Source organism: Hakea prostrata, chromosome 5, assembly GCF_041222555.1.
Source record: "Hakea prostrata isolate BN-2017 chromosome 5, UWA_Hpros_2, whole genome shotgun sequence".
NCBI lineage: Eukaryota > Viridiplantae > Streptophyta > Magnoliopsida > Proteales > Proteaceae > Hakea > Hakea prostrata.
The window spans coordinates 40,076,637-40,102,549 of record NC_142604.1 but is presented as its reverse complement, the minus strand read 5'-3'; the positions used below and the strand labels follow the sequence as shown (position 1 = coordinate 40,102,549).

General features: G+C 36.1%; 1 non-coding gene and 1 pseudogene across 1 annotated transcript; one reads left to right on the top strand and one right to left on the bottom strand.

Moving 5' to 3' along the window:
• Positions 1-441: 441 nt before the first annotated feature.
• On the top strand, positions 442-25,913 carry LOC149015967 (pentatricopeptide repeat-containing protein At2g34400-like; annotated as a pseudogene).
• Positions 13,864-13,968, bottom strand: LOC149015968 (small nucleolar RNA R71). Its single transcript, XR_016173790.1, has one exon. It is a non-coding gene; the product is annotated as a small nucleolar RNA R71 (small nucleolar RNA).

The window sequence follows — 25,913 nt, the reverse complement described above, 5'->3', positions numbered from 1 at the left end:
AAGATTTGATTTGCTCCAAAGAAAACCTAGAAAGCATTGGTGAATCTCTTATCCAAACCATGAAAAAGAGGGTTTCTATGGAAAGATTACTTGTGTGGTGCAAATGAAATGTGTAGAAGGCAAAATCGTAGTCAACGGAGTCTCCAAAAATCCTCTCTTGACCCAAGAACGAAAATCCCTAGGGCTCTTTTGTGTTTTGACAAGTGTAGAATGACATGGGACCCCAACCCGTATATAACCACGTTTTCTATCGTGGCATAGGGGGTTGTCGCTTGTACAGTTGTTGTTCCGAGTTTTGTGAATTTTGGCCCTATTTTGGGTGATTCATCATTTTTATGCTTCTGTATACTAATACTTGCAATGAATTGAAGTATGTTTAGCATGAAGAATATTTTTCCGGACTTAACATTGCAGTGTTGTTAATTTTGGAATTTTTGTAGAATGGTTCAGTTAAGGAATCGCATTGTGTTGAATGGTCAAAATGAAGAAGGAAGTGATGTGAATGACCAAGCTAATGTTGATAGCACAGCTGGGAATGTGAATGCTGAAATTTCGGGAATTGACGTGTCTCCTACTGGTGGAAACCCTATTCCTCCAAACCCGCTTGTCATAGTCTCTATACAAGATGTGATGAACATTCTAGGAAACATGATGCATCAAGAACAAGATCAGTTCAACAATATGATGCAAGGTTTTGTAACTATGCAACAGACCGGGCATGCAACTTGTAATCCTCTTGGGACTGGTACTACTGCGACTGGTGCCAATGTTGATGGATTTGCTCTTGAACCTCATTCGAAGCTGATGGAACATTTCATGAAAGCTTCAAGTCCCGGCTTTCACTATAATCACCAAGGATGTTCTATTTCTGAACAAGTGGATTAGATAGATGGAAAAAGCTTTTCGCAACCTCCGCTACAATGAAGCTCAAAAGGTTTTGTGTGTTAAGTAGAAACTACATCATGAGGCTGATGCTTGGTGGAATGCTATTTGGCCCATTCTAGCATTGCATTAGAACCTTACCTGGGAAATCTTCAAAGAGACCTTCTGCAAGAACTACTTTCCTGAGTCTATGAGAGATGCTAAGGAGTTTGAATTCAAGGCTCTCATTTAAGGATTTAGTACAATTCTGGAATACCAGTAGAAATTTGAAGAGTTGTTCTTCTTTTCCCCTGAAGAATCAAGAGGTGATCGTGAGAAGGTGAAGAAATTCTTCAAGGGACTGAGACCATCGCTGAAGACCTATCTTGCTATTCAGCCGATCAAAGGATATGCTCAAATGGTGGAGAATTCCAAGAAAGTTGAGGATAATGAAAGAGAGCATTATCAACTCCAGAGATCTGTGGCGAATAGGAACAATTTGGTGGACCCTAATCGAAGATTCTCTAGGCCTACTCCATATCTTGCACCTACATTTCAGCCTAGAGGTGCTAGTTCTGGTTTTAGTTTTGGTTCGAGTTATGGATCTAGCAATGGACCAGTACGTCCAGCTATGGGAAGTCAAAAGTCTGGATTGGTGTATGCTAACCCTCATCCGATGGTGAGTAATCAAAGACCTACAGTTCCTACCTCAGTAGCTTTTGCTGATATTAGAGATGTTACTTGCTTCAACTGTGGAAAGACCTACACTATTCTTGCAATTGTACTTAGAGACCTAATCCTCAGGAATTAGTTATGACGAAGCCTGCACAGAATCCTCTTGCAAGGAAAGTTTTCAATGTTACTAGTATAGAACTCGAGATGGATCATGATGTGGTGACAGGTATTATTCTAGTATCATCTATCTCTGCATTTGTATTATTTGATACTGGCGCATCACATTCATTCATTGCATCTTCATTTGTGAGTCGTATCCATGTCACAATTGTGAGACTGAAAAGGGGACTAGTTATTAGTACTCCTACCAGATCTGTTGTAAGATTAGATAAAGTAGTTGAGTCTTGTTTAGTAAGCTCACGGTCCATTGTTAGTCATATAAATGGTAGGGTTGCATATGTTAGGGTTGGGCTCATGGATGTCCAAGGATTGGACCGGGTGTCGTGAGGAATCATGAGAGCATCCGCCCCAATAATATGTGGATGACCATAGGTTTAAGGAGTGGAGTCCAACAGCGGTAGCCAGTTCGTGAGGATTCTCTCTCCTAGGTTGAGAAGGATACTGAACCGAGTTGGTTGGTGCCATAGGGGATGTATCTAGACTTCATGTAGACATGTAACCAGTATGACCTTGCATTGGATTAGAAACCCCGACATGCGCCAATACTTATTACCAATGGTCGTGGTAAGAGAGTGTTGACTTAACCCTCAGCCATGGAATTGAGAGTCAAGTGTGGACTTTCCCCTTTTTCCCAGGATCCCTATAGAGGTAGCCAGTCCTTGCCGGATCAGAGTGATGAGACTTACCCAGAGGAGGGCTGGTGTATAACTTAAAGCATGTCAACTATTAGAGACCTACATAGTTAGAAATCATAGTATCATTCATATTTTATGTATCTTGGCATTGTTGGATAATTGATGGGATTGTGATTGTTTCTTACTGAGTTCTCTAGAACTCACGTCTTTATTTTGTATTGTTTATTAGCCTGCAAGAAGAAGGAGTTATACAGGAGAATGGACTGGTTTCCTATGAAGGAACCATCCCGTATGAAGAAGATGTGGCACCGTCAATGGGAGATGGAAATAGCATGTGCGGGAGCTCCTGTAGCTGCATGGAGTGCGCTTATCACACCTATTGATGATCAGAGGCGGAAGGTGGTCAGGAAGTTTGCTCGGCGAATAGAGTTGAATTGGAGAACACCTTACCTTGAGATCCATGAAAAACACTTTTTAGATTTAGAAAAGGAAACTGGGAAGAAATTGATATAATTCTTTTGTTTACTTCCGCTGAACCCTTATCCATTTTATTCATTATTTCTTTCCTTTATTATTGTTATTGGAGTATTTGAACTCCTGTAATTCATTTAATTCAGTTATTGAATAGTCTTTGCTCTTGATTATCTTTATTTGTCTTAAATATTGTTTATAGACTAAAACCTTGGATCTTGTGACGAATCGCACCCACGGGTTGTCAGGCGGGTAACCGAGACCGGCGGGTGGGGTGTGACAGCTAGAACTAAAGCGAATGTTATAGCCTAGGAGCGAGCTACTGGAATAAAACTATATTAGATTAATTATTGCTTCCGCTAAACTCGATAAATTTTGGAACTTGTGTTACTTTGATTCATTTCTTTGGAGTATTTGGACTCCTATAATCTTTTTAATTAATTATTCAAACTTGTTCTTGCTTATGATTATTATTACTTGCTTTTTTATTATTATTGATGATAAAACCGTGGATCTTGTGACGAATCACACCCACCGGTTGTTGGGCGGGACCGATACCGGCAAGTGGGGTGTGACACCTTATGTGGTTGTTAAAGTATTTGCCCATGGTGCAGTAGAGATCCATGACCCACTAAATGGGTAAACCTTTATGGTTAATGGCCAACAACTAAAGCCCTATATTGATGGCCTTGCTGATGGCCAACGTATTAAGGAGTTGGACCTAGAGGACTTACCTTAAGACTCTTTATGAGTCTCTCATTGAGTCTAGCTGAAGACTTTAAACTTAGCGCTTTATGGGAGGCAACTCATTTGTTTAGATGTTATTTCTTGTTCTTTTCTTTGTTTTCTTGTTAGGTTTTATTGTTGCATGCTCTATCATGATTTGAAACATCGGGTACATTCTTTCCTCTATTTGTTTCTATTATGTTCTTCTTTTCCTTTATATCTTGCATGCATTGAGGTCACTACATAATTTAAGTGTGTGTGTGTGGGGGGGGGGGGTGTCAACTCAAGTAGGACTTGTTGATATTTGGTAAAGCATTGTCACAAAGATTAAAAGTGCCTAAATTTTTTTTCTGGCTTTGGTAAGAATTACATTTTAACTCCTTGCTTAGATACAAAATGAGTGTTTAAGGGTTTTAGAAGTTCCATCTGATGTGATGAGCACCCTCTTGAGAGAATAGTAATGGGTTTTACATTTTGAGACTAAGGTTGAATCGGAAAATAGGAACTCCAGGTAGTCCGAAAGGTCTGATCATCTAATGGTCTTGTATTGCCTTGTGCTTATAGTGACAAGTTGAGATTTATTTTAGATTGTTTAATTGTGAATTGAATTGAAGTATAACTTTTTAAAAAATATATATGCTGAAGTTTTAAGTTTAGACCTCCTTCTTAGTACTTGGGTCTCAATGTCACCAATATCGTGCCTTGCATCAAACAATTGGGGTGTCTTTGGGCTAATCTTGGCTTGTAGCCTAGTTGGCTTGAGTAATAAGTTTGAGGGATATTCTACACGTAATCCCTTAAGGTCATATGGCTTGAGAGTGGCTAACACAACTCATACATAGGCCATCTAGAAAACTTAAGAGGCAAGACATTGCACGGACTAGAATATTGTGCATTAAAGAAATAAAGATGCTTATAAATGTGAAATGTCTAAGAAGGTCAATATTGATTAGATCATGAGTTCTATGTATTACTTGGTACCTAGATTAGTCTTATTTGAGGGTGAACTGGCGGGCTGAAGATAAGAGGAGACTTTTTGATTGAATTGTTTGCCTAGAGATAGACTTAAGAGAGGGTGTAAAGAGCTTAAGTGTGGGGGTGACTATATTTTCTTCAATCTTTAATGGAGTGTCTTTGTCTTGGAATCTATCTTTTTACTCTTACTATTGCTAGAACGACTAGAAAAGCACTTAAGAATTTTGTGTGTATATTCTGCAAACACTCACGAGACACAACTCGTCTACTAGGGTAACCTAGGGGTTTAAAGGCTTGTTGCACACGCTAAGTGCAACCATGATTCCTATGAAAGTGAGTCAATTTTTTATATATTTTATTTTATTATTGTTTTATTTTGCTCGAGGACTAGCAAACATTTAAGTGTGGGGGCATTTGATAAGCATGCATTTATCATTATTTATTTGATTTAATTTTCCAAATTTAGTTAAATAAAAGATAGCTAATTGAGTAATTTTGTGTCTTTTTTCAGGAAAAAATGATTTTGGTTATTACAAATAATGTGGAGCAAAGTTGGCAAATATTTTAGAGGATTCTGATTAAAATAAAATCACAAGATTCAATCTTGCTACCCAAGAAATCATGAATGCTGAGATCCAACTTAATTAATGCAATGAGAGCATTAATTTGAGCCAAATCGGAAATAGGTGGAGGTCCAAGGAACAAAATTGGTAATAAGATCTGAAAATCGGGTAAACAGACCCACCTTGAGTATTTTGGGCATAACTCTCTCGTATAAAGTCGGATTGCAGTGATTCAAGATGCTATGGAAATATAACGAAAATATCTACAACTTTATAGCTTTGAGTTTTCCCATATAATCGGAATGACTAAAAGGTGGAATTGATAGATAAAGAGGATAGATTTATTGTGTGCAGGATACATAAAAGAGAAGCCAGGCATAGAGAAGAGGGAGAAGACGGCGAACATGGATCTTGGCTCTCATCTCTCTCATTTCTCAAGAAGAATATCACATCTCTCTCTCTCTCTCTCTCTCTCTCTCTCTCTCTCTCTCTCTCTCTCTCTCTCTCTCTCTCTCTCTCTCTCTAAATTTCATCTTTGTTTGAATGATATTTGTTGTAATGAGTAGCTAGTTCGTTTTCTTTGAGATGTAGATGAACCATTGGTTATTTCATTAATTTGATTGTTCTATATCTTCTAGTAGATTGTGTTTGAGTCTAGCCAAAGATGTTCTATAGCTAAGCTAACTAAGTGTGCCAAGCTTCGACGAAGGACGATAGTCTTGCGAAAATAAGGCATATCTAGGAAATACTTCTTTGTTTTGAAGTGTAGAGTTATATCGGTTAGTGAAAAGCATTGGGGATTCAAAATCCCAAAGATCTTCACATATTCATAGTTAAAGTTTTTGCCTTGATTAATAGATTTAATTGAAGTTAGGTTTTGTTGAATTCAATCTTAATAATTTAGCATTTTAGTTCCCTATAGTTCGACCCCTGTACTTTCGCTAGCTAGATTATTATAGGATTTTATTTTGATTGGTTAGCAACACGATCAGTGGTGCTTTAAGAAGAAGCATGGATCTAACAAAAAAGAGTAGTAAAGCTACCTCATACCCCTGGTATCTCCTTGGAGTAGACCACTATCATCTGATGGCTCGGGTAAAAGCCTAGAAAAGGGAAAGAGGAGATCAATAACCTTGATTGTTTCAACTTTGTTGACCATTTGCAAAGAACTAGTGAAGAGCGAATGAGGAGAGAGAAATGACTAGGGTCAAAATGCACTTTTTATATTTTATTTTCAGCCATTGGATCTTCATAAGTGGTGTTAAACTAGATTGGATAAAAATATCATCAAAATCTACAACTTAAAAATTATAAAATAATAATAAACAATAATAAATTAGAGGCAAGTGGTTAAGGACAATATTGTAAAGTCATACGTAAATAAGGATAATTTAGGAATTACCAAAATATCAAACCATAACTAGAATTTTGGGGTTTCTTTGCCAACTTGAAATAACTTGAATGTGCATATGTACAAATGAAGAAATATCAAACAAAGGAGAGGAGTAATATAACTCATATACATAGCATGGTAATTGATTTCGACAAAAAAAAATAGGGTAAATTAACTAGTTTTCTGATTTATATACAAAATTGCTAATAAATCTCATAAAACTCTTGTCTATAGAGTTTTAACATTTGGTAAAATTTGTCAAAATTAGGTTGGCTTAGCTTTCAAACAAATAAACCCATTCCAAATAATACTTATACGTAACCATTAGTTATAAGGTTTTTTGATGTATCATAAAAGCAAATAATATTTCGAACTATATAACATGAAGTAATGAATACAAGGGAATTAAGGGAACACAGAGAAATGTTTAAAATTGTGATGTTTATTAAAAATGCTAATCACATGAGGCATTTTAAGAATACTTTATTATTTTTTCTTTTTCATGGTAATTTGGAACTAGTTTATTCATATATTATGCATGATTTTGTTGGAAAAAAAATTTCGGGACACCTCAAGAAAATTAGAAAAAGCATAGATGCCCTAAAATTATGCCAAATTGGCAATCAACCCCTTTTTCTTTGAAAATGTTACAATATATATATATATATATATATAGTTGTATTATTTTATATCTTATAAAACATCCTTCAGAACTTTAGTTGTTTCCCAACCCAACGAAGACTCTCAACATTTAATTTTGAGATCATAAACATTTAGGCATTACAAAAACTAATTAACATAGAAGATAGAAAATGATTATCAAGTAATTATGCATTATTTAACATGGAGTTACAATTAATATTGATTATTATTATTATTGATAATATTGTACAATATAATATTTTTATTTCTCAATTCATAATTCTTATGCTGATTTTTCTATCCAATCATACTTAGAAAATTAATATTTTGATTCAAGAAGCAATTAGAGGTGCTTGGAGCAAATTTAACAACTAAATTCACAACTTATTGGTAGTTTTGATCATCCTTCTTATTTTGTGCATAACTTCCCCTTGAACTTCAATTTAGGTGATCTAAGCTAATATGGAAAACCAAAAGTGCAATTTACAATTTCATCTATTGAGAATCTCCTAGAATTAAATTGCAACATGGTCAAATAATTGATGAGTGAGATCGTGATCTGTGCTACCATGTAGAAGAGCAAATTTTGAAATTGCCATTTAGCTTCGAGTATTGGAAGCAAAGAAGAATCATCTACTGACTATCCGTTAATATAATTTCAAGTATTTTTAGTACAAGAATTACCAGCTAATGCACAACCATTTATTTCCTCTTTAGGAGATTCTTAGATATTTTTATGATTTTTGTTTCTAGAAATATAATGGTCAACCTTAGGCTGTAAAAGAGGAGTAAGAGAACAAAGAAGACACACAAGAAAATTCACAAAAACCTTTTTGTTCTTTATTTAGACATTTTTTTCTATCATGCAAGGCTAGGGTTTTTTTTTCCCTCCAGTTTGAGGGGATGTGATGTTGAACCCAATCTCATGTACACATTAATTAATACAATAATGTTATTCTTTCTCTTATTTTGGAATTGATTGTGTTATTATTAATTAATCGATTTTGATTTGTGTATGTTTAAATTAGTTTAGGATTGATAAATCATTCATTTGTAAATCTTTTTTCAGAATCGAGACTTTAAGTTTTTTGCAAGAATTGAGACTTCAATCCATAATTGTTTTCGATCTGGATTCACATGTGGCAATTAATGGTTGTTAATCACTATGGACAACACAATTTAAGTCAAACACATCGAGCTTGTGAATTTGTTGCTTTAAAAACCTTCCTTTTATTTATTTATTTATTTATTTTTATATTGCTTAATGCAATCGCTCTGAACTATATCTAGAGAGGTTGTTCTAGGTTGTCCAGTTGGTTAGGCTTTATGAAAGAGTTTATTTTGATTAGGCATGCTACGAAAAATTGGGGTAACAGAGCTTATTGTTACCTATGGTTAAGAATTTCATATGAGAGTAGGAATTGTATTACAATTAATTTTACCATTCAAGAGAAATTGGAAATTAAACCAAGAAATAGAATTCTTAATTTGATTGTTTCTTCATTTAACTTTATTTTGATTTATTTCAATTATTCTGCTAGTTATTTTTGAACAAACTCCCCCTTCTTTGTTTTCAATATGTTTAACTTGGATTAATCAAGCATTCTTTGTCGATTCTACCTTACTTGATATTGCTATAAAATCTGTTAATAATTAGGGTAAGGCAATTATTTTTATGCATTCGACATGCATCAAATTTTGGTGCCATTACCAAGGAGTGGTGCTGATTGTCGGGTTATGAAGAACCCACTGAATAGAACAATCAACAAATAAGAGAAAAGAAGAACACAAGAATATATGGGCAAGAGAGAAAACTCCACTATAAATAAAGAAATATCCAAGAGAAAAGATATTTGGTATGATTAAAGAAGAAGAAAGAGGCATTCTTTTATAGTCTCCTCCTCTCCACATATTTCCACATCAGTCGATGTGGGACTAATATTACAACAATCTCCCACTTAGAGATTAGATTGAGAACCAATCAATCTCCACACCAGTCTCTATCTTGCCACCACCATGCTGTCTACGTCTTTGTCAAGCCATACAAGGATCTGGACCAAATGAACTTGCCAGTGTTGATTGCTTTTGTCAATGCATCTGCTAGGTTCTCTTTTGTGTGGATTTTCTGCATATCCACCCTTCTGTCTTCCACCACTTCACAAACAAAATGATATTGTACTTCTATGTGTTTTGTCCTTGAATGAAAAGCTGGATTCCTTGCAATGTGCAAGGCACTTTGACTGTCACAATACAAGAGAATCTTCTCGTGTTTGTGCCCAAGTTCTTCCATGAATCTTCTTATCCAGATTGCTTCTTTACAAGCTTGTGTAGCTGCCATATACTCAGCTTCTATTGTAGACAGTGCTACAACTGTTTGTAGTTTAGATACCCAGCTCACAGCTCCTCCTGCAATTGTAAACACATAGCTAGTAGTGGATTTCCTTTTATCAAGATCCCCTGCAAAATCAGAATCAACATATCCTCTGATAGAAAATTCATATCCTCCATAACATAGAGCAGCATCCAAGGTTCCTTTAATGTATCTTAGGATCCTCTTCACTATAATCCAATGCTCTTGTCCTGGATTCGCCATATGCCGACTAATCACTTCCACTGCATGTGCAATGTCCGGTCTTGTACATATCATAATAAACATCAGACTTCCCACTGCTGATGCATACGGTACTCAAGACATATCCATCCTCTTTGCTTCATTGCTAGGACACATACTTGAGGATAACTTGAAATTAACACGAAGAGGAGTAGAAATTGGCTTACAGTCTTGCATATTGAAGCGGCGCAAGACTTTCCTTAAGTAACTCTTCTGAGATAGCCAAATCTTCCTGTTATTTCTGTCTCGGTGAATTTGCATCCCTAGAATCTTGTTTGCGGGTCCCAGATCCTTCATTTCAAATTCCCTAGCCAACTGAGCTTTTAATTCTACGATCCGATCTTTGTTGGGGCTTGACACCAACATATCATTGACATACAACAGTAAAATGATGAAATCATCATCACCAAACCTCTTGTAATACGCACAAGGATCTAAAGCAAGTCTGTTGTATCCAAGGCTCAATATGAAGGAATCAAATCTCTTATACCAACATCTTGGCGCCTGTTTTAAGCCGTATAGAGATTTGTTCAACCTGCAAACCAAGTTCCCCTTTTCTGGTTCTTGAAAACCTTCTGGTTGGAGCATATAGATTTCTTCATCAAGATCTCCATGAAGAAATGCAATTTTTACATCTAACTGCTCAAGATGTAGATCAAAAGTAGCACAAAGTGCCGAACTATTCCGGACAGTAGTAAGTCGAACCACTGGAGAAAAGATTTTTGTGAAATCGACATCTTCTTTCTAAGCATATCCTTTGATCACCATTCTTGCACGATACCGCTCTACTTGATCATCACTGTTTCGTTTGATCTTGTAAACCCATTTGTTACCAATGGGCTTCCTTCCGTGCGGTAAAGGTACAAGCTCCCACATCGTATTCTTATGAAGAGCTTCTAGTTCTTCCTGCATAGCTGCCATCCAAAGTGACACTTCTGAGCTATCAATTGCTTCTCTAAATGTTGATGGCTCCCCATCTTCTGTTAGAAGATAGTATGCAACGTTGCTCTCCATAATATAATCAGACTACCAGGTTGGTGTATGTCTTTCATGAGGTGACCGTCGAACTTCTACAGTTGTAGACTCAACTGGTACTTGTTCCTCATTTTTTGATTCTGCTCCAGAAGAATTTTTTGGATTGGACTTCTCTTCCTCCTGAACTGTTGTACTCTTCGAAATTTCTATTGAAATACTACTCACATCTTCCTTCTGCAGCTTATCTTCTGCAAAAATGACATCTCTACTGATGACGACCTTGTGGGCAGTGGGATCCCACAGTCGATACCCCTTGACTCCATCAGCATATCCCAAGAATCTGCATTTTCTAGATTTTGGATCCAACTTTGAAATTTCTTGGGGATGATACATCACATACACAGGACTCCCAAATGTGTGCAGGCGTGAATAATCAACTGGCTTGCCAGTCCACATCTCCATCGGTGTCTTTAGATCAATCAATCTTGTTGGTGATCAATTAATCACGTAGCAGGCAGTGTTTACGGCTTCTGCCCAAAAGGACTTAGCCATACTTGCAGTTCTTAACATGGCTCTCGTTCTTTCGAGTAGAGTTCTATTCAACCGCTCCGCTACTCCATTCTGTTGAGAAGTGTAAGCCACCGTGAGTTGTCTCTTGATGCCTTCTTGATTACAAAACTCAAAGAAGTCATCCCCTATATATTCACCGCCATTGTTCGTCCTGAGGCACTTGATTTTCTTCTCAGTTTCTCATTCAACTTGCGCTTTGAATGTTTTGAAAACTGAAAACACATCTGACTTCTTCTTGATAGGAAACACCCAACATCTTCTAGAATAATCATCAATGAAAGATACATAGTACCTTGCTCCTCCCAGAGATGTAACCGGTGCTTGCCATACATCAGAGTGAACTAATTCCAGAATACTTTTATTCCTGGAATCAGATGCATTGAACTTCAATCTATGCTACTTACTTGTAACACATTGCTCACAAAAGGGTAATGAAACCTTTGTGAGACTCGGGAGTAATTTCTGTTCTACGAGAACCTTCATCCCTTACTCTGACATGTGAGCCAATTTTTTTATGCCACATTTTTGTCAACTCTTCCATGCAGATCGGTTGATGCAACTGATGCTTCTGCCTCAAGACTCGTTTCTCCCATTAGTTTGTACAAATTTGCAGCGCTTCTTTCAGCCTTCATTACAACTAGCGCTCCTTTGATGATCCTCATCATTCCATTTTGGATGTGTGTGTTGCACCCAATTTCATCTAATTGTCCCAAAGACATTAGATTTTTCTTTAAGCCCTTCACATGCCGCACATTTTGAATAGTGCATACCATACCATCGTACATCTTCAACTTGATGGTGCCAACTCCAGCAATCTTCAAGGCATAATCATTTCCCATGTACACAGACCTTGTAGAGATAGGTTCATAAGTGTGAAACCAATCTCTGCGAAAGGTCATGTGCCATGTTGCTCCTGAATCCAAGATCTAAGCATCAGTGAGCTCCAATCTATCCTTGGATACCGTTGTTGATTCGTTGTAAAGAATATCTCCTTCAGCAATGCACCCTTGAGATGTCTCTGGCTTATCTACAATTTGATGAGGTGAAGTGATTTTGGCTTCATACAATTTGATGAGGTGATCCCAAACCTCCTTAGCAATTTTCTTCTCTTTTATGCCCGCTAAAATATCATCAGATAATACTAGATGCAAGTTGGAAAGGGCGATAACATCTATTTTGTTCCACTTTTCGTTGTTTGTGGACTCCGCCGGATGAACACTGATGGCTTCGGGCTTCAAGGCAATTATCTTTTATCAATAATGCCTTCATCTTCATTTTCCATAATGAGAATTTTGTGCCGTCAAACTTGCCGATGTCGATATTTGCTGACATTGTTTCTATCATGAATTGTTGTTGGCTACAGAATAACTCCCACTATTTCATGTGAAACTTGTCTTCTCAAGTTATCTCCAACTAGTATATGGTTGAACCAAAATGCACAAGGAAAATTTTCAAGAAAGACTAGAGGGACACAAGCGGTCCGCTTAAATACCTGACTCCTTAGACAAAATTTTCCTAGACATGCACTTAATCACCCAATACACCTTTCTAGGATACCCGAAAAGAAACCACATGAAATTGCGACTTCTGTAGCACCTCCGCAGGGTGAAAAACAATATCTTACTTATTTTTCTGATGTGAAGGATCCACCTAAGTGGCAATCACAGAGCTACTATAAGTAGATACTCACACCCTAAACCAAACAAACAAACCCCTAAGGAATTTTCCTTTTCTGATGTAGAAGATAAGACTATGCTGCAACCATAGAGCATACTTTGGAAAAACTTCGCTCTGATATCACTGTCGGGTTATGAAGAACCCACCGAATAGAACAATCAGCAAATAAGAGAAAAGAAGAACACAAGAATATATGGGCAAGAGAGAAAACTCCACTATAAATAAAGAAATATCCAAGAGAGAAGATATTTGGGATGATTAACGAAGAAGGAGGAGGCTTTCTTTTATAGCCTCCTCCTCTCCACATATTCCCACATCAGTCAATGTGGGACTAATATTACAACACTGATTAATTAGAGTTTTTGTGATTTTTATTTATATGTCTTCAATCTGTTTATGCTTATTACTTGTTCTTCTAACCATGATTTATTGAAGATTGACAGAGAAATTGAATGAACATTGCAAAGGTAAGAAAGAAAGCTAGGGAAATTTCAACTGAAGAGCCCTTTTGCCTTGAAGAATCTTCTAGTGATCAAGGAATCAAAGAAGGGGTCATAGCCAATAACATAACTTTGAAGGAGTTGGCTACTGCAGATTTTAACCTACAACCTCTTTGCATTACCTTTCTTGCTCTACATGAAAATGCCACTTATGAGCTTATATCTAGATTAATTCATCTATTGTCTTCTTTTCTTGGACTTGCAGGTGAGGATCCTCACAAGCATTTCAAAAAGTTCTACATTATATGCTCAACTATGAAACCTTTAGGCATAACAAAAGAACAAATCAAGTTGAGGGCATTTCCATTTTCATTGAAGGATATAGTTAAAGATAGGCTATACTACTTACCTTCAGGAGCCATTACTATATGGAATAAGATGAAAATATTTTCCTCCATCAAGAGCTACCAACATAAGAAAAGAGATTTGTGGTGTTAGGCAGTATCATGGGGAATCCCTTTATGAGTATTGGGAACACTTTAAGAAATTTTGTAAGTTGTCCACATCATCAAATCAACAATCAACTTTAATTCCAATATTTTTATGAAGGTCTTCTACAAAAACCTACCTTGCAGGTTCAAGAACCCATAATGCCAGTAGAAGATAGTTGTATACGGGCCATCCAAGTAGAGACCATTGGATCGGAACCAAACCAATGAATATTAATGGTGATAACGATGAATCTGGTATTTTGTTGAGCTTTGGAAGGAGATTTACACGAGCATGAATGGACTGGGAAGATGGATTAAGAGCTCATGGATAACACATTTGGAAGGCCTTCAAGTTTAGCTAAGACCCCTTGGTAATGTGTACAAAGGGGTAGGGTCAATTGAGTGGGGTTGCCCTAGGCTACCACCCCTAGTGTTTGCAAGTGGAAAAGGACAAAATTGGGTTTTTAAGTTTGTGGCTATTTGAAGCCATTTCACCTTAAAATATACTATTTTATTGCCCAACCATCAAAGAACTCCAGTACATGTTAGAGAAGTTGTTTCAGAGAAGAAGGAAGCTGCGTACCCAATTCAAAAGTGACTTGTGATTTATTCCATGAAATTGAAGGTAAGATACTCTCCCAACTACTTGATTCTTCTCTTATGATATTATCAATGAAGCTAATTAATGAGAGAAGATCGATTTGATCATGGAAATCTTAACCTTGATTAGATCTAACAATAAGAGTGATTCCTCAATCATTTTAAGTTATTGAATTTTCCTTTCTAGGAAGATCTTTGAGAAGACCTAGATTATGATCTATTTAATTCATTGTTAGATTTGAGATCTAGGATTGTTGTGGTATCAAACCATGTTTGGAAAAGGTTTTGAGAACCTTTGGGTGATCTGGAATTCATCGGAAGCGAGAAAATGAAGCCTATGAAAACCTCGTCGATTTATTGACCTTGTACCCCACCACCTAAGGGATCACTCTAGGCAACCACCCCTATTCTTACTTGTCAGAACAAGTGGGGTTGATTGGTAGGGTCTCCTGGGGCAACCACCCCCAAAGCTACCCCCTGTTGTCTAGGTTTCGATTGGATGATTCTCTATTGTAATTCTAACTTAAACCATGAATTATTTAGGGCAATTTAAGATGTGTTAGGCCATCTTTTGGTATTCGTTTGAAAGGTTATCTTCTACTTATCAAGTGAGCGAATCCAACCATATACACGTATGTTTTCAAGCATGAATTACTATTTTATATCCATGATGAATAATAAATTGTTTCAATGTGTTTCTTTCATATTTATATGCAAGTGGATTTGTATAGTATTATGCTTTATCATTAATTTATTGAATCAATTTTTGGGATTAAGTGTGGGTTAACAAAGTGATGCATGGGATTGACCTAGGGTTTTGGCTTGGCCATTGACCTTAGAATCTTAGAATGACCATATATCTTGGAAGTCTACTTGCATTTGGTTCGTTAAGACCCCATCATGTCATAACCCTATTGGCTAGGATATTGAGGCCAAATAACCTGTTGCAAGGGTGTTAGGTTGGTGGGCGCCCAAGACCCGTAGCCAACCTATGAAGGGACACATCAGCACCATGGGAGCCATTCATTGGTAGGATTGTCTTAATACAATCTAGAGGGGGGTGATTAGATTGTATCTAGTGGATTGTCCCAATTTCTCGGTTTAATTGTAATTTCAAGATAAATTAAAGATTTAAATGAAATTAGACAATATCAAACAATCACAGCATAAGAGTTTATAGTGGTTTGACTTTACAAGTCTACATCCCACTCTCTTGGCCTCAAGAGAATATTCCACTAGTGATTCTCTTTCAATACGTTGCGTAGAGAGGTCAAACATTTACAATCTTTGTTACAGGGCAAGAGTACCCTTTACAATCTTTGTTTACTAAGTAGGACAAGAGCACCCTTTGCAATATTTCTTCTAAATAGGGCAATAGCACCATGAACAAATTCTAATCAACCTAGACTAGAATTGAACAATCAATACAATTTTAAAAAGTAAATGGATATTACCTAACAAGGGGATGACACTTTACCCCTTGTGTGAATGTGACGCAATGAATGAATGTAATGCACAAACAAGAAGTCCCAATGACCTTCAATAACTCCAATTTTGACTCCAATGAGCTTGTTTGACAACTTCGGAATGTTCTTCAAAGTTGGGTGGAGTTGGAAGAGTAGCAAAAATTGCTAGATCACTCATGTCACGTCCACCCAGCCAGTACCCTACCTGGCATACCCGAGTGTGTGATCCATAGCCCCGAAGATTCAGTATTCGAGGAAATCATCATCCCACATATAGAATAGCATAATCATGAACAAGATATAATTAGTGTAACATTATATAAACAAAGAGATCAAGATAAGAAGGAGAGAATGCCAATATAATCAGAGTGCGGAAAGAATGATACCAATACAATTATCAAAATAAATAATCACATGTAAAGTGTGTGAAAACTCACTCCACATAACACACCAAAATGTAACTCAAATCTAAAAGGAAATATTACAACCGATTCCAAAAGAAAGGAAAGAAAAGAAGTAATCAAACTAAACTAAAGTCTCTTACGACTTATAAAGAATATCTTCATAAACATAAACTTTAGAAATCAAACACGGCTGCTTCCACTCCAAGGTAGAGCTAATCCTGGTACGTAGGATGATCACACAAGGAATTTTCACCATTATTTTTGTGACAGCTAGCACCTTGAGAGTAGTATGCATCATCGACTTGCGCTTTGTAGTATTGGCCTCATAGTCATTAGTATCTACAGGATAGTCTAATAATGATATTTGCAAAAAGGAGTGAGTTCAAAAGAACTCAGTAAAACAAGTTATTCTATAACAACATAAATAACATGACAGCAAAACATAGCAAATGTGATATGATATGAAACAGACAATGCATGTATGAATCTAACTCTATGTATGTTGTTTTCTATAGAAGGACATGCTTTAAGTCATAGCACACTACTTCTTGAAGCAGTGCAGTTTGTCCAAAACATTGAAACAAATCCACTCGCAGATGCTCATCAACTCCATAGATATACACAATTTCCTTCTCCCCCAAGCTGGTGGATCTCAAAGATTTTTCCTATGCTTCAGTCCTCTTCTCTCAAATACCGGAACCTAATGACTTTTCTAACAATATCATGATTCGTGGTCTAACTAATACATTGAAAAAGTTCTCTCTCGCGCTTGAATTTTATTACCTAATGAAGTTCTCGGGTCAAAAACCAAATAATTTCACCTACCCATTTCTTCTAATCTCCTGTGCAAACCTCCCGTCATTAGACCATGGCAGGAGGGCCTATCCATTGATTTTCAAATCGGGGCTAGATTCTGATTGCCACATTAGGCATTCATTGATTACCATGTATTCAAGGTGTGGTGAGTTGGGTGATGCACGGAAGGTGTTTGATGAAATTACTGACAGGGACTTAGTTTCGTGGAATTCAATGATATATGGGTACTCTAAAATGGGTTTTGCTACCGAGGTAGTGACTTTGTATAGGAGTATGAAACTGGCAGGTTTTGAGCCAAATGAAATGACTCTAGTGAGTGTTCTAGCAGCATGTGGGGACTTGGGAGATTTGAGTTTGGGAAGATGGATCTGTTAGAATATTAATTATATATTCCACATAAGATGGGCTTTATCGATTGTGTTACACTTTGATTTGGTTTCTTATTGGTCTGATATGGGTAATATACGGTTACTAAAACTCTTATATGGACTGGCTAGTGTGGGCTAATAAGGACCGTTAGATCTTGATGGACGATCTAACGGATTTGCCTCTATAAAGGATGCTAGGTCCCTCCTCTAATCCTAATCATAATCACATCTGCTTAGTCAGAAAGAATATACCATCAAGCTAGCGAATAGGGAGGAGTTTAGAGGAGAAGATCCAGCATCAAGTTGATCATAGAATCAACTTCAAGTGCAATTTCGTTCAAAGAGGGAGACTAAAGACAAAGAGATTCTGCTGCACTTCATCTCCAATGGATCCTAAGAAAGGTATTTATCATCATCATCTTTCCCTTGTTATACTAAGGTGTTTTTAATCGATCTATGCGATCTTGGATAGAAATATTCTTACATGTGGTATCAAAGCCTGTATAGAATCGATTAAAGACTCATAGGATTGTTGAATGATGAATTTAGGGTTCTAGAATGGAATCTATGAAACTTGTGAATTTTTCTCCTGATTTTTTCATCCAAACCGTGGGGTTTTTGGTCAATAACTTTTTCTATAAAGGATCTTGAAAATCCGAAACCACCACTGTGTAGATCTCCAAAAAAGGAAGAGATCGATATATTATAGGTTACCATCGGACTTCGGACGCGCTGGCAATTGCAGCCGGAATCCGGCGACGTTTTTCTGATTTTTTTAATTAATGCGATGCCGACATGGCAGTTTGACCGAGTCAACCCGACACACGACCCGTTAGGGTGACCAGAATCTGAACCTGTCGGGTCAAACGGGCCGACCCAGTTGACCGGTCATCGGTCAAACCGAATGGGTTTACTTGGGGGAACCGGAATTATTATTTGAACCATTTTGGACCAAACTCATTTTTTACTCAGCGAGTCAACTCACTGATTTCGGTTCGGTTTAATTTCTGATTTCGATTAGGTTCAGTTTTTTATTTCAATTCGATTCAATTTCTTATTTCAATTTCTGATTTCGATCCAGTTCGGCCTAATAAGATTATGATTTTATTGGACCGTTTTTATTTGCTGATTGAACCAGTTTAATAAAAAATAAAAAAAAACCAGAATACTATATGTTTAGTATTTTTTTAATTTCTCACCAAACCGTAAGGAATTTTAAAGGCGTTCTTTTGGAGTTTTATATTTTGGATTATTTCGAACGCAATGGAACCATTTTCAAGACCCAATTCTACTCCTACATATGTGAAATATGATTTATCATTATTTGGTTGAGCTGATAATTTGGAATGCTATTTATTTAATATTTTTTATTTCTGGCTAAACTGGAAGGAATTTTGAAGCGTTCTTTTGGGGTTTTATGTTTTGGACCCTTCCGAACGCAATGAAACCATTCTAAAGACCCAATTCTACCCCTACATATGTGAAATATGATATATCATGTTTTAGTTAAGCCGATAATTGGAATGTTATTTATTTAGTTTTTTTTTTTTTTTTTTTAACTAAACCATAAGGAATTTTAAAGCGTTTTCTTGGGAATTTCTATTTGGACCCTTTCGGACACAATGAAATTATTTTCAGGACCAAATTCCACTTCTATATATATGAAAAATGATATGACATATTTATATTGTGTATGTAACTTCACCGTTAGGTGAATTTTTTTAATATGATTCTTTTATCAAATGGCTTTGTATTATGAGCATGTTTTATATGATATTATACAATTCTAAAATATATATCATGCATGCCTTATAAAGGGTTTGATTACTTTTGGTAATCCGAAATTTTATGCAAGTGTATGATGTATTTTATAAATGATTCAATTGCCTTTTGGTAATCCGGAATTTTATGCAACTGTATGATATATTTTATACATGCTTCAACTACCTTTTGGTAATCCAGAAATTTTTTTTCTTCCAAACAATGTACTAGCATTATTTGTGGGTAACATAAAGTATGTCCCAATATGAGAATTTCATGAGCTTGATTGTGAGTGACTGCCAAAGTGACATTCATGGTTGGGTTTATGGAATGTCAGCCATATATAGTAATGGGATGTCTCTTGATGTTAATGCATTTTTATAAGCCAAAGGTAGTAATTATGTATTAGCATTAAGAGGGAGACATATACAACATTTGGTTGGGAGTTGACTAATCTAAGAGGTTTATACACCCAAAGGTGGTAAATTTTTGAAGGTTGGAATACTCTCATGGCTGCTGACGTGTAAAGGAGTATCACAACTGTATGTCATGAATTCTGTCTAAAGGTGTTTTCATGATGATATATGTATACTCTTTAAAGTGATGAACTTATAAGTTATATGTTACCGACATTGTGATAATAAAGTGATAGAGTATCACAGCCGTATGTCATGAATTATGTCCAAATGTGTTTTCATGATGATATATGTGTGCTCTTTCTAGTTATGTATTTATAAGTTACATATTAAAGTGCTAATAAAGTGATAGAGTATCACAATTGTATGTCATGAATTCTGCCCAAAGGTATTTTTCATGATGATATGTGTGTGCTTTTCTGTTAGTCACCTTTTTTGTTATAATAATATAATTGTTATTGAGATTCTTATAAAGTCAAACTTCAAGAAATTGTAAATGATATGTTGTTAACCACACATTCTTGGTTACTGAGAAACTGATGGATATGACTCATAAGATAGAAGACAAAAGTTGTTTTTTGAAGAGATGAAAATTAATTATGTCCACTTACTGCCTATTAAGAGGTCCATAAAGAAACACTTGAAGAGTTGTTTACCCATTGAATGCACTATTTTGAATTTGTTGAATGCAGTAGCACAAAGATACTAAGTCTCATCTAATGTTGAACTAAGTATATTTCTTTGTAAGAGTTTTTTTTATCATAAGGTGTGATGGTTTTGGAGGAGCTAGGGATTATTTCATTAGGATAATTATTTTTCAAGATAAAACTTATGATTCCTAATGTTCTTTTTATTACCCCTGCTATTATCCATCAATGCCGTTTGCATCCTCTACTGAGTTTGGAATTATAAAGACCAATATTTTTTCCAAGAAGAAACTTTGTTCTTATGAGCATCAATACTCATAAAAATGTTCAGGGTAAAGAGTCCGGTCAGACTAACAATTTGGAATCTATGAAAAAACTTCCTTATAAAAAGGAGATGACTGTTATTTTTTTGTAAGTAGAAGTTGCATTGAGTATAAGATCTGGTTAGCCAAGTGCAAAAATAAAAGTTATGATTCTTTGGTTCTTGTTTAAATATTTGATTTTCTCTTTCCCATTCGGTCCTGGTGTTTAGATAGGGGTCATTATTCCACCACCTTGCGTATAACTTATTATTGCATCATATTTATTGATGATCACTCTTAATATGGTTTTTGTACTCAATTAAGAAATAGTCTAAATCTCTGAATCTTCAAGAATTTTTTTTTAGACTGAAGTTGAAAAATTGTTAGATCTGACTGGGGAGGAGAGTATTATGGTTGATATGAGGATGCTGGACAACTTAAGGGCCCATTCGTCAAATACTCGGAAGATTCGGATATAGTTGGTCTGTTCACTATGTTTGATAGTCCCGAGCAAAATTGTGTAACCGAAAGGCTTAATCACACCCCTGTGGACATAGTGAGGAGTATGGTAGGAGAACTATTTTGTCCGAATTTAAGGTGAAGCCCTGATAACAGCCTCTTATATTCTTGATCATGTTATTTTCCAAATATGTTCTTATAACTCCATTTTTCATTGCAGATTATTCATAAAATCTAACTTGAACCATTTTAGCGTTGGAGTTGTTTTGCAAATTTAAAGTTGTATAATCCAATATTGCAGAAGTTGGAACATAAAAGTTTTTCATTGCTAGTTTGTTTCTTATCCAGATCTTGTATTTACCATCTTTGTCAAGACACCAAAATTGTGGATTATTAATTAGTTATGGAGTTTCATATATCTAAGAAAGGTAGCTTGTTCCCAGACTATTTGATCTAATTTTAATGAACATGACTATAACATTGGCATTTTGGTTGACCCAGTTACTAGAAAGTTGTCTTTAATCTTTAATTAGATTTGTGATTGGGTGCAACGAGATATATGATATTGTTGATGAGACATAATGATGTTTGAGAAGCTTGTTAAGTTGCTCGAAGGCTTTAAACCCATTTATTTTAAGTGGGTGTATAAGATTAATAAATATTCATGAAGAAAGATTGTAAGGTTTATAACTAGACTGGCATCTAAAGAGTTTACTCATAAAGAGGAAGTTGAGTGGTGAAATTTTCTCACGTATCTCTTCTAAGGACTCTTTTAGAGTTATACCAAATAAATGTGAAGATTGCCTTTTTAATTGAAAACCTTAATAAAGAAGTCCATGTCATTTAGCCTGAGGATTTTTGCGGTTGATGATCTTAATCATCTTGGTGTAGACTCAAGAAGTCTAATTTGTGGTTTTAAGTAAGCTTTCAAACAATGGTACTTAAAGATTGATAATGTTGTGACTTCTTTCGATTTTGTTGAGAAAAAAAAAATATATATATATATGTTAATAATATTTTGCTCACTAGTAGTGACGTTGGTCTATTGCATAAAGACCGTGCAATTGTTATTTGAGAATTATGATATAAAAGACCTTGGTAAGGCATCTTTGTCTTGGGCATTGAGATCCATAAGGATTGTTCATGCTATTTATTGGATCTTTCTCAGAGGACATATATAATTTATATTTAAAGAAGTTCAGTATGCTAGATTGCAGACTTGAGAATGGTTTTGATTCTCAAGTGAAATACATTGAACTTATTACAGTTGCCTTATAAAGGATACTAAGAGAGAACAATTGAAGAAAATATCTTATGTTGAGATACTTGAAGAGGGCAATTGATGATATGATAATCTACAAGCTTGTTCCAGACCTATAGCATTAAGGTATATATATATAGATTTTGACTTTGCTAATTGTCCGGATAATAAGAAGTCCACTTTAAGTTGTTTTCCTTGATGGCAGGAAGGATAATATCGTGAAAAATGTGAAATAAGGTAAAATTACTTATTTCGTCATATAGGTTGAGTTTGCTACATGTTATGGAACAGTTACTCAAATTGTTTGACTAAAGAATCTCATCAGATAATTGACAGTTCTATTTTAACATTCTGGATAGACCCATCCAGTTGTACTATGATCACAATTCAGTTGTGTTGATTATTAACAACAAGAAATGTGTGATCATAGGGTCTAAATACATGATGATCGAGTATTTGACCACTAAAGAAAAAGCTGTTTGGTTAAGGAACTTCATTAGACAGTTGACAATTTTTTATTTTGTGGATAGACCTATCTAGTTGTACTGGGATAACAGTTCTGCTGTGTTGTTTGTCAACAACAATAAGGGTATCACAGGGTCTAAACACATGGAAATTAAGTATTTGACTACTAAAGAAAAAGGTAAAGAATGTGGCACCATAGTAGAACATATTTGTACAGATAATATGGTTATAGATCCCCTAACTAAGGGTCCTTGCCCAAACGTCTTTGATAGACATGCGGTAACTATGGATTTAAGAGGATCCTTAGATGCGGTTGTTTAGTGGGAGTTTGTGAATTTTGCTCTATTGTGTAATAAGGTATTCTATCTATACTTGTCTCTTGTATGCACTGATAATTTATTTGAATTCAATAAAGTTCTTTGGTGACATATTAATGTTCACATTATTATCATATTGCATGTTATGAAAGTCTTAAGGTATGTGTTAACCTTAAGCAAAAGCTAAGGCATTCATGTATTAGCCTTGAGGTGTGTCATGAAACACATAAAGTTAAAACTCGAGTTATAAAGATGACACAGGTTTGTGGGAACCATAATGTACATATAATCTCCTTTTTATGGCATTGAGTCACAGGTTCGAACCATAATGTACATACTTTCGTGGCATTGAGTCACAGGTTCGTGGGAACCGTAAAGTGTATACTTTCGTGGCATTGAGTCACAGGTTTGTGGGAACCGTAAAGTATATTCTCTCGTGGCATTAAGTCAGGTTTGTAGGAACCATAAAGTGAGAGATTTGGACTGACAACGGAATGACACATGAAGATTTCTATAAAGTGTCATTAGTTGCCACACTACCATATTGCATCCATTTTCAGTAGAGTTAAGAGTATTTGTGACCATGGATGGTCCTGTGTTGCATAAAAGATGCAGTCACTGCCATGATTCGGTACTTAAGGCTCTATGTGAAGGGATTGAGTTTTAGGATTATCCTCAGACCAATGTAAAATTGTGCACAAAAATGTCAAAATATTTTCAACATGTTTTTTTTTAAATGTTTTCTTAAAACAAAAGCTATGTTTTGTTTTTGCTCGACTGTGTCACAATCAATATAGCTCAAGTGGGAGAATGTTAGAATATTAATTAAAAATTCCACATAAGATGGGCTTTATCGATTGTGTTACACTTTGATTTGGTTTCTTATTGGTCTGATATGGGTAATATACGGTTACTAAAACTCTTATATAGACTGGCTAGTGTGAGCTAATAGGGACCGTTAGATCTTGATGGACGATCTAACGGATTTGCCTATATAAAGGATGCTAGGTCCTTCCTCTAACCCTAATCATAATCACATCTGCTTAGTCAAAAAGGATATACTATCAAGCCAGTGAACAGGGAGGAGTTTAGAGGAGAAGATCCAGCATCAAGTTGATCATAGAATCAACTTCAAGTTCAAGTTCGTTTAAAGAGGGAGACTAAAGATAAAGAGATTCCGCTATGCTTCGTCTCCAATGGATCCTAAGAAAGGTATTTATCATCATCATCTTTCCCTTGTCGTACTAAGGTGTTTTAAATCGATTTATGCGATCTTGGATAGAAATATTCTTATATGATCGACGGGATTGTGGAGGAACAGAAACTCGAGTTGAATTCTTATGTGGGCTCTTCATTGATTGGTATGTATGCGAAATGTGGGGATCTTGATTCAGCCGGAAAGTTTTCAATAAAATGTTGAAGAAAGGTATTATCACATGGAATGCCATGATAACAGGGTAAGTACTCCTTCAATTAAAATTTTCCTATTACTATATCTTTAGTTTTCCACCCACCCCCTCCCCCACCCAAAAAAAAAGAAGAAAAATTAATAAAAGAAGAAGAAGCAAGCTCCACCAAAAAACATAGACACACAATCAATTACATGGTGGCCACCACAAAACATAGACAAACAATCAAATTACATGGTGGAGACTTGATAATTTTTAGTAGTTCTATTTCTTAATTATCTATACAGTTTTGCCAATTATTTAATAAACCTGTCCTAACAGATATGCACAAAATGGGGCATCAGATGAAGCAATCACTTTATTCCATTCTATGAGGGCAACAGATGTGGAACCTAATAAGATCACATTGATTGGAGTTCTATCAGCTTGTGCTTCCATAGGGGCCCTTGATGTTGGGAAGTGGGTAGACGCATATGCATCACAAAAAGGTGTAAAATATGATATCTATATCGGAACAGGCCTAATAGATATGTATGCCAAGTGTGGAAGCCTAGACCACTCCCGCAAAATCTTTGCAGAAATGCCCCAAAAAAATGTGGTCTGTTGGAATGCCATGATTTCTGCCCTTGCTGTTCATGGGCATGCCCTGGAGGCATTGTCACTATTTAAGAGAATGATGGAGGAAGGTGGAGATATACATCCAGATGACATCACATTTGTGGGTGTGCTCTCTGCATGTGTGCATGCTGGATTGGTTGATGAAGGCCGTAGGTGGTTTCAAATGATGGGGCCTTCATTTGGGCCCTTCATTTGGGCTGGTCCCAAAGTTAGAGCACTACTCTAGTATGGTAGATCTTTTGGCACGTGCTGGATATTTAAAGGAAGCATGGGAGTTCATTGAGAAGATGCCTGAAAAGCCTGATGCAGTTGTATTAGGGGCACTCCTTGCTGCCTGTCGGAATTTTGGAAATGCAGATGTTGGTGAACGTGTAATGCACCTGCTTCTGGACTTGGAGCCTTCAAATTCTGGAAACTACATTATTTCATCTAAGATATTTGCAAAATCAAACAGGTGGGATGATTCAGCAAGAATGAGATTGCTAATGAGGGAGAGGGGTGTCACTAAGACTCCTGGTTGCAGCTGGATTGAGATCAAGAATAAAGTGCATGAATTTCGTGCAGGTGAGGGTTTGTATCTTAATTCAGGAGAAATTTACTGTGTTATTGACTTACTAACTGTGGAGATGAAGATGGAGGGTTACTCCCCAAAAATCAACTTTGTATAGAGGGAAGATGGAAAGGTTTCATCTGCGTCAACCAAATCCATAAAAATGCTT